The sequence below is a fragment of the Lactuca saligna genome, chromosome 8, assembly GCF_052625555.1.
Source record: "Lactuca saligna cultivar CGN05327 chromosome 8, ASM5262555v1, whole genome shotgun sequence".
In the NCBI taxonomy this organism is placed as follows: domain Eukaryota; kingdom Viridiplantae; phylum Streptophyta; class Magnoliopsida; order Asterales; family Asteraceae; genus Lactuca; species Lactuca saligna.
Genome location: NC_136424.1, coordinates 50,251,044 through 50,259,236, shown reverse-complemented (window position 1 = coordinate 50,259,236; position 8,193 = coordinate 50,251,044).

Sequence of the window (8,193 nt, the reverse complement as noted above, 5' to 3'; positions counted from 1 at the left end):
GTAAACCATGTAAAACTATTACTATTAATGCAATGGTTATTGTACTTTGAGTACTATACTGCATATGTTGTGATACTTGACATGACGTCATCCACCCCAGAACGTTTCTGCCGTTCTGGTTTTGGGGTGTGACAGATTGGTATAAGAGCATTGTTTATAGTGAGCTTAGAATATCAATTCATAAAAGATATACAGCCTATAAATACATAGGGATAAAACACTCTGACCAAGAATTATACTTTAAAATATAACCATATTTTACCAAAGTATAAGAACATTCAGAATCTAAACACTCGAACACAAGTATCACAAGAAGAACAAGAATAAAAATCTTCGGATGTTGAGCATTACCGTCAAACCTGGATAGTTATGTAATCGTAAGCTAGAATAAATGTAACATGATCAACTACATTTATTCGAGATGCGATGAACGTGTGTCTGGGAGTGATAGTGGTGTTACAACAGGTCTGAAACTTACCAACTAGGAATGCTAGAGCCAAACATAAAGTTTAAAAATACTATAGGAGTATTTTGGAATACTAAAAGACTCACACTAATCCCAGAATCATATTCAGAAGATAAGAAACAAACAAGAAATTAAAATACCATAGGGGTATTTTAGGATCCATAAATAACCTTGTGTGAGGAACTAAAAAGATCCTTATTGATATACCTTCAATTACAGAGGGCATGCTCCCAAGATTATATATAATAAGGTTCCCATAGGCTAAGAATGTGTGGTGTTGCTCTACTTCCTTTTCCTCGTTGGGATGTGGATATAGAGTAGTATCACATATTCGAAGGCCTATCGGATCTAAGCTATATATGATTTGTATACCCTATGTAATCATAGCAGGACTTAATATGGATCTCCCAGTGAAATGTTAATAATCTCTTAGGATTCTTTAGACATTTCCATTCTCACACGAACCCTGTAGAAAACCCTATCCACTTCAGTATTCGACAAAAGAGTTGATTCAGAACCGAAGAGGTTCATTAAGAAGATTTCCAGTTCGGAAATAAATGAGCTAGGTCGAGACTATTGAAACCACCAAGTGCCTATATCTTTTTAGGGACATGGTTGGAAATTTGCCTAAACTTCCGAGATTTCCAATCATCCATCTTGAAGCGATGACACCCAGAGTCGGATTTGGAAGTAAGGCGGAGTAGAAATTCAATATGTCTATAGGAGAGGAAAACCCTAGCTAACTACCCGAAGGAAACCAACATCGATCTCAGTAAAAAATACGAGGTAGACAAAGGGAGCCAGTAAAAGGAACCCGAGAAGTGTCTTATTCCTCGTGTTAGTCACGCTAATACACCCATAAAATAATACAATTTAGTGAGTTAGTGATTTCACTACTCACGCTATGTGTTTGGTAAATTGCCTTTTTCCGTTGCAAGTAATACGATTAGAGTGGATCCCCACACCTCTATTGAGAGTGTTAGCCAGAAGTCTTCATGAGCCTTTCTTCCCGCGGTCTTCGTTCCGAACTATTCTCAAATCTTTCCAAGTCGGAGAGTGAACCTTTCCCAGTATAAGGGTAACTTAGTAGGAACGACTTCCATCTTATGGCTTTTTTCGATACTCATACTCCTATCTTGAATACCTGGACTACATCATAGGGATGTAGGTCGAAATTTAGACAACCAATATCCGAGGCACGGGAAAAGTTTATGCTTATTATAGTGAGGATAGATACGTCTAAGGGTTAACCATCGTCTCTCATTAACTTGTTTCCATTTCCATATAGGAAAAACCATGCCTCCAAGGAAACATAACCCATCCGCCGGCAAGAAACCGACTCTCCTATTCAATGAAGCTACATTGCAAGCTGCGGTCTCGACAACCGTAGTAGCTGTCATGGCTCAACTGAATGCTAACAACGCCAATGTTAGCAAGAGCCCTATCAGAAATTCCGATCCAATTAATGGACAACAACAACCAACACCTGCATACCTAGCCATCCGAGAACCTCAACCAAATCCACTGAAGAAAAAGCTCAAGATCGAGGAGGGAAGCACCTCGGCTCGAGGACCTTTTGTAAGGCAACGAGTTGAGGCAGTCAATACCTCTGCCAGCCCTTCCATCCCGACTTCAAGAAGACCATACCTAGGAAACTTTCCCCACTACAACAAGTGTAGCTACCATCATCATGGTACAAGTCGGGAACTCTACTGTGCTAGGTGCTACATGAAGGGGCATACTGCTCGTGTCTGCAGAACCCCGGTTGAGTTTATTACATCGACCACCAATGTGGCGACCTATACAGTTTGTCACCTATGTGGTGAAGTGGGACACTTTAAAAGGGACTGCCGAACTGAAAGGAATGACAAGGACACAGGAGGAGTCTAACTCTACCTTCTTAGGGAGAAGCATCAAGGAACCCGGTAGATTTCCGTACGTCTCTCAATCTCAGATAACTAACTGAAAACATTAAAAGGCTAATTCTAAATGTAAATACTTCCCTATTAAGGTGAAAGTCGTAGCACTGTTATAAAATTTAAAATTCCATCAAGTTAAACTATAATGGCTAGATATATACATTACGACCATGTATAATTGAGATGGATAGACCTAGAGTGAGTGAATGCCGCCTCATTTCCTGTTCTTGTTTCGTTGTGGATTTAAGGCGGAGTCGCTCAGTCAACAGTCCTCCCCACCTTAATTATACATGACTAGTATATGTTAGCCGATTATAGAAATGCCTCATGAGAATCCATTCATGCAAAGGTACTTTACTCAGAAACACTCAGAACCCTCTACAGTTTCACGTCAACTCTATCGGTCCAAGTGTCCGCGACATTGATACACGGGACGAAACCTGAGATGCCTAGAATTTGTGTGTCCGTTCAGCACATGACCCTATCGACTCTCATTCTATATCATGTCGAAGTATGCCAACTTTGATGCCTCTATCAATCATGGTTCGACATCGTGCAACCATGTGTAAATCCTTAGTGTTGTGTAAAAAGAACTTTCTCCATAGCCATTTCGGCAAATAAAGGTTCTTCCGAACCTAAACAAAATAAAAATAATAAAGACTAATACGATCCGTCCGTCGTCACTCGTATTTCAACTTTCCAAAATACCCAGGAGAAGGGTACCGCGCGCTGTTAACCAACCCTTGTTAGACAGAAAGAAACCAAAGTGAAGACACTACAGGTATTCCAGAAGACGATAACCACCCAAAGCCTGCTTCGTAGATACCTCGAAAAGACACTTCGCACCTCGCAATCAGGTTCGTGAATTAAGAGAATAGGACTCATGAGACTGACCACTATAACTGAGTATATGCATAAGGGTGGTATATAATTGAGATAAAAAAGATTTAAGATGTGTGCTTCCTCCCTACTCCTTGTTCCTCGTTGGGTTGTGGGTCTGGGGTGGAGTCGCACAACTGAACATCCTGCCGACCTCAATTATATACGATCCGCGTACACCAAGTAGTAGTCGTTATGCCAAGTATGAGCCCTACCACGAACCTCATAGTAAAACCTTTCATCCTATTCCATAGAATAGGAACTAGAGTCAAGAGAACCCCTACGGGTTGAGCTACTATAATGACCACAAATCGAAGTTTGTTGTCATCCCTGTTAAGCCAACATAGTAGCTAACACCCTCAGTTGATAAAGAAATCTGAGTCGTAAGAGTCAAGGACATTGAATACGACCATCCATTCACGCTTAATCCCACAAATTAAGCATCTCAGCGGATATCATGGAAATCCAGAAGCTGAGATAAGTTAAACCCTGAGAAGAGTGGATGAAGAGATTAAAGTTCCGAGTGATGGAACCCTATACTCACTACATTTGACCTAGATCGAGAAAACTCAGAACCTTCGGAAGAGTAGTTGCTGAAGATGTTCTCACTACTCAGGCACTTCGTCCACCTCGTTACCGATGAATAGTGCCTAGGACCCTTCGCCCTCTCACTTGGAAGAAGTCACCGTCGTCCTATAGACGATAGACTCCATTCTCCGAAGCGAACACTAGAATACCAAGAACCACATGATAACCTCCGCAGCCAAGAATACATGAATAAAGTGCAAAAGTACGTGGTGTTAAGCCATTTAACCCAGATCCTGAAGAGATTATAGACTCGACACCAGTCTAGGTGTTAGTCGATGGGTTATACAAGGACACGCACTTTCTGCTACTAGAATAAACCAACACCTTAGAGAATAGGGCATGTCTTAGAGATTCACTAGACTGATAGGTGTTCCGAGAATACTATCTCATGCAGAGATAGTAGAACCACCTCCCCGGATTAGTCCAACACCCGTCTGGTGAAACCCTATCTCCCTGACCATGAGGGTTTCCGTTAGAAATATCTGAAGAATCAGAAGTGCAGATTCATTTTGCACTAGATTGAGGTAGCCACTCTACAGCAAACAGATACCCGTAGGCATGCAATCCATCCAATGATCCGGAAAAAAAAAAAAAAAAAAAACTCAGAGAGCCAACCAATAGTAGAAACACAAATCCAAGGACAACCCGAGCTCTCTAAGAACCAACCAGAAGGACTACACTTCGAGTATGAGAGAGAATGTTTGGATCTTCGGAATGGTGATCATGCCAGTGATGATCTCGCCATAGAAGTACATTATGTTCTAAGTACTGAAAAGCTCTACACTTCCGAGAGCTTACAACCACCCGAGATTCTTTACGGAGATTGGTCCAACCCTCGTCAGACCACTACTACTTTCGGAAATTCCACAAGTTTCTAGAATTAATCAGTGCTTGACCGACGTCACTCTTTGTATTCCACTCATCTTGATAGAAACCATTGAGAACCCTAATTTCGTAGACATACCTGTAGGAAATCGCTAACGGCACGAGATGGAATCCGCATCCCGTAAGTGATGTTTTGTTAGAACGCCAAGCAAAGGCCAGAGTTCACTTTGGAGTGCGAGGACCAGCCTAATAAGAAGTACCTTCATCTCATTACTCGGTCATTCATACCTACTTCCTTGCCTAAACCTGAATTTCATGATGAAATTCCCTCTAACGGGGGGATGATGTGACAACCCGAAATTTATTCCGTCATATTTAACCCCTCCTTCCGTTAACAAGCCTCGTTTTATTAAACTGTCCGTTAACCTTTTGGAAGAGGTTAATTAATATGGGACTTTTATAATGACTTGGTAAGGGTTGAAACAAATTAGAAACACCCACAAAATGCCCTTAAATATTTTTAGTTTCAACCAAGTCAAAATACGACCATTTAATCGGGTGCGACCAAAAAGCCCCGTTTAACGGCAGTATCGGGTAGATTTACACTGAGGCCCAACTCCAACCCCTATATAGGGGGGAGTGGACTCCATTCACACTCTTTTCACTCTCTCTCTACAACTTGTTTTCGAGCCAAAAACGCCCATTCCGAGCCCCAATCTAGTAAGTAACCTATCCTAACTTGTTGTGTAGCTTAGTTAACATACAAATTCGTGTTTAAGACATCAAATAGGGGCCAAATTATGTGTTTATGGCCCAAGAACACTCTTGGACCGTGAACACCCTTAAGTGGGGTTTTTAAGCCCCAAAACCCCTCTAAACTACCCCTAGGGCTTAAATATGACTTGTAAACTTACACCTTCGAGCTTAGAACACCAAAACCTTATGATATGGAGAGTAAAAAAGATTTTACGGCCCAATAACACTCTTGGACCATAAACCCCTCTTCATAGGCCATGAACACCTTTTAAGGTGTTAGAAATGCCCTCAGACACCTCTTATGGCCTTGGATAATGTCTAGAAGCAACCCCCATTGAAGTAAAGGCATTAAACATCAATTAAACCAAGGAAATAGGAGTTTACGGCTATAAATCCCCCTAGGATTGGTCCATGGGACGTAAACTCACCAAAAGTGCCCAAATGATGCCTTAACTTCTCCATTTGGCTTGGAGAAATGCATAGAACTTTAATCTCTACCATTTAGGACCTCAAAACACAAAAGGAAAGGGTTAGATGGAGTTTACGGCCGTAAACTCCATGTTTACTACCGTAAACTTCCAAAAATGGTCCATGTGAGGCCTTAAACCCTTCATAAGCCCTAGATTTGAGCCTAGCATAATTCCACGCTTGAGATAAGTCCATTTAGCAACCTAGAACACCGTCACCATGAGTTTACGGCCGTAAACTCATGGGGAGTTGGTCTTAGGGCTGTGAACTCTATAAAGAGTTTACTCTTGAAGAGTAAACTCCCTATCTAGGCCATTCATACCCATAGATGTTACCCGGGACACCCCTAGCACTAATCAAAGTGTTGTTCGCACTTTAGGATGCGTATACGTGTTTAATTAGTATTATATTTACTAATTGTATGTAAACATATGTTATCATATGTTAATAGGTCACTAAGTGTGTTCAAGTCTTTACTTGACACCTAGCACCCAACGGGCACCTTCGTTCGATCCACTTTCAACATGTGAGTTCATACCCCTGGATTAACAATTTAAATGTTTTTACATGATTTTACCGGGGGGGGGGGGGGGGAGATACAATTAAACATGCCAGTTATCATATCAATCACATGTGATTGATAACCCGGATGATACTGTAAATGGTTTTTCTAAAACATCTTTACTTGTTCAAATCTTTTCTCAAATTTACTCTCGCGTTGTATGTTTTATTTCATATTTAGTTACAGCAGTATTTTAAATAAAGAATTTCTTTACCTATAATGCTTTATCAAAGCTTCACTTAAAAAAATTTTATGAAAGGATTTCTAAAGGTTTTCAACTTATTCCACAAAAGAATACGAGGTCGTGATTTTCTTAATTGTTATGGTTTTCCAAAGTTTCCATCAAAGTTTTCGTCTACGTGTTTATACTCCTACTTTGTTAGATACTAATACTTCGTTATACTTCTACCTAATTAATGCTCCTACTTAGTTAAACACTACTACTTTGTTAATGCTTTTACTTCGTGATACACTTTTACTTTGTAACACGCTTCTACTTATTAACGTTTCTACTTCACGATGCGCTTCTACTTCACGATACGCTTCTACTTGTTAACGCTTCTAGTTCACGATACGCTTCTACTTGTTAACGCTTCTACTTCACGATACGCTTCCACCTATTACCACTCCTACTTTATTAATGCTACTACTTCACGAACCACTCCTACTTTATTAATGCTACTACTTCGTAAACGCTTATACCTTATTAGCACTTCCACTTTGAGAAACGCTTCTAGTTCATGAAATACTTCTACTCTGTTAACGCTACTACTTAGTTAAATGTATGCATGTGCTTGTGTAGCTATATAAATAATGTTTAAAGGACTTAGGAAAGCTAGTTCGCCCTATTTCCTTTTCTTCGTTGAGATGTGTTCTGGTGGGATCGGATATCCTTCCGAAGGTCGTTTGATCATTATTTATATATTATGTATACAAGCATACACATATAGGTTTTCTTCGGTTAGTTTAGTTGTGAGTCTCTATCACTTGTCCAATATTTTACATCAGATCTCACTATACGAGATGCATCTTCAGGACACGGCCTTCTCCGTTGTCTAGTTGGTGACCAAAGTCTCCTGTAGGGAGAGCGGGCATTATGTGTATAGATCTATACGGGATTGACACCCCCGCACCCTGACTGCTAGCTACAGTCCACGACCTACCAAGCCCAAGGGGTGACATATGTCACATTATTTCCGACGCTTGCAGGGCGTCAAGTTCTCTTGTGTCTATCAGTATGGTTACGAGTATCTCGGGGTTACCTTATAATTCATGGACTTAAGGTAATGGGAATTAACACTGTATTTACTGTTTTTAGACCTTGCTATACTTATCATTCATTTGATACTGTTTGGGGTCTGTATTCACTGTTTTTTACCTTGCTAGACTTATCATTCATTTGATACTGTCTGGGGTCTGTATTCACTCTTTTTAGACCTTGCTAGACGTATCATTCATTTGATACTGTCTGGGTTCTGTGTCTTCTCTCGTTAGACTGAGTCAAGCGCATCGTTCATTCGATACTTTACTGTTGTCTATGATTTATTTTGCCTTAGTCAGCAGTCTTCACTACTGAGGCATATGTTATTTTCCCTGATATTCTCCTACTTTCTTTAAAATCAATACCATATTTTGATAATGATAGTGTTAAGGGAAAAACTACTTTTTACAACATAATTTCGTCTAGTCTTGGTAGAAGACTGCTTTTAAATCAGAAAATATAGGATTTT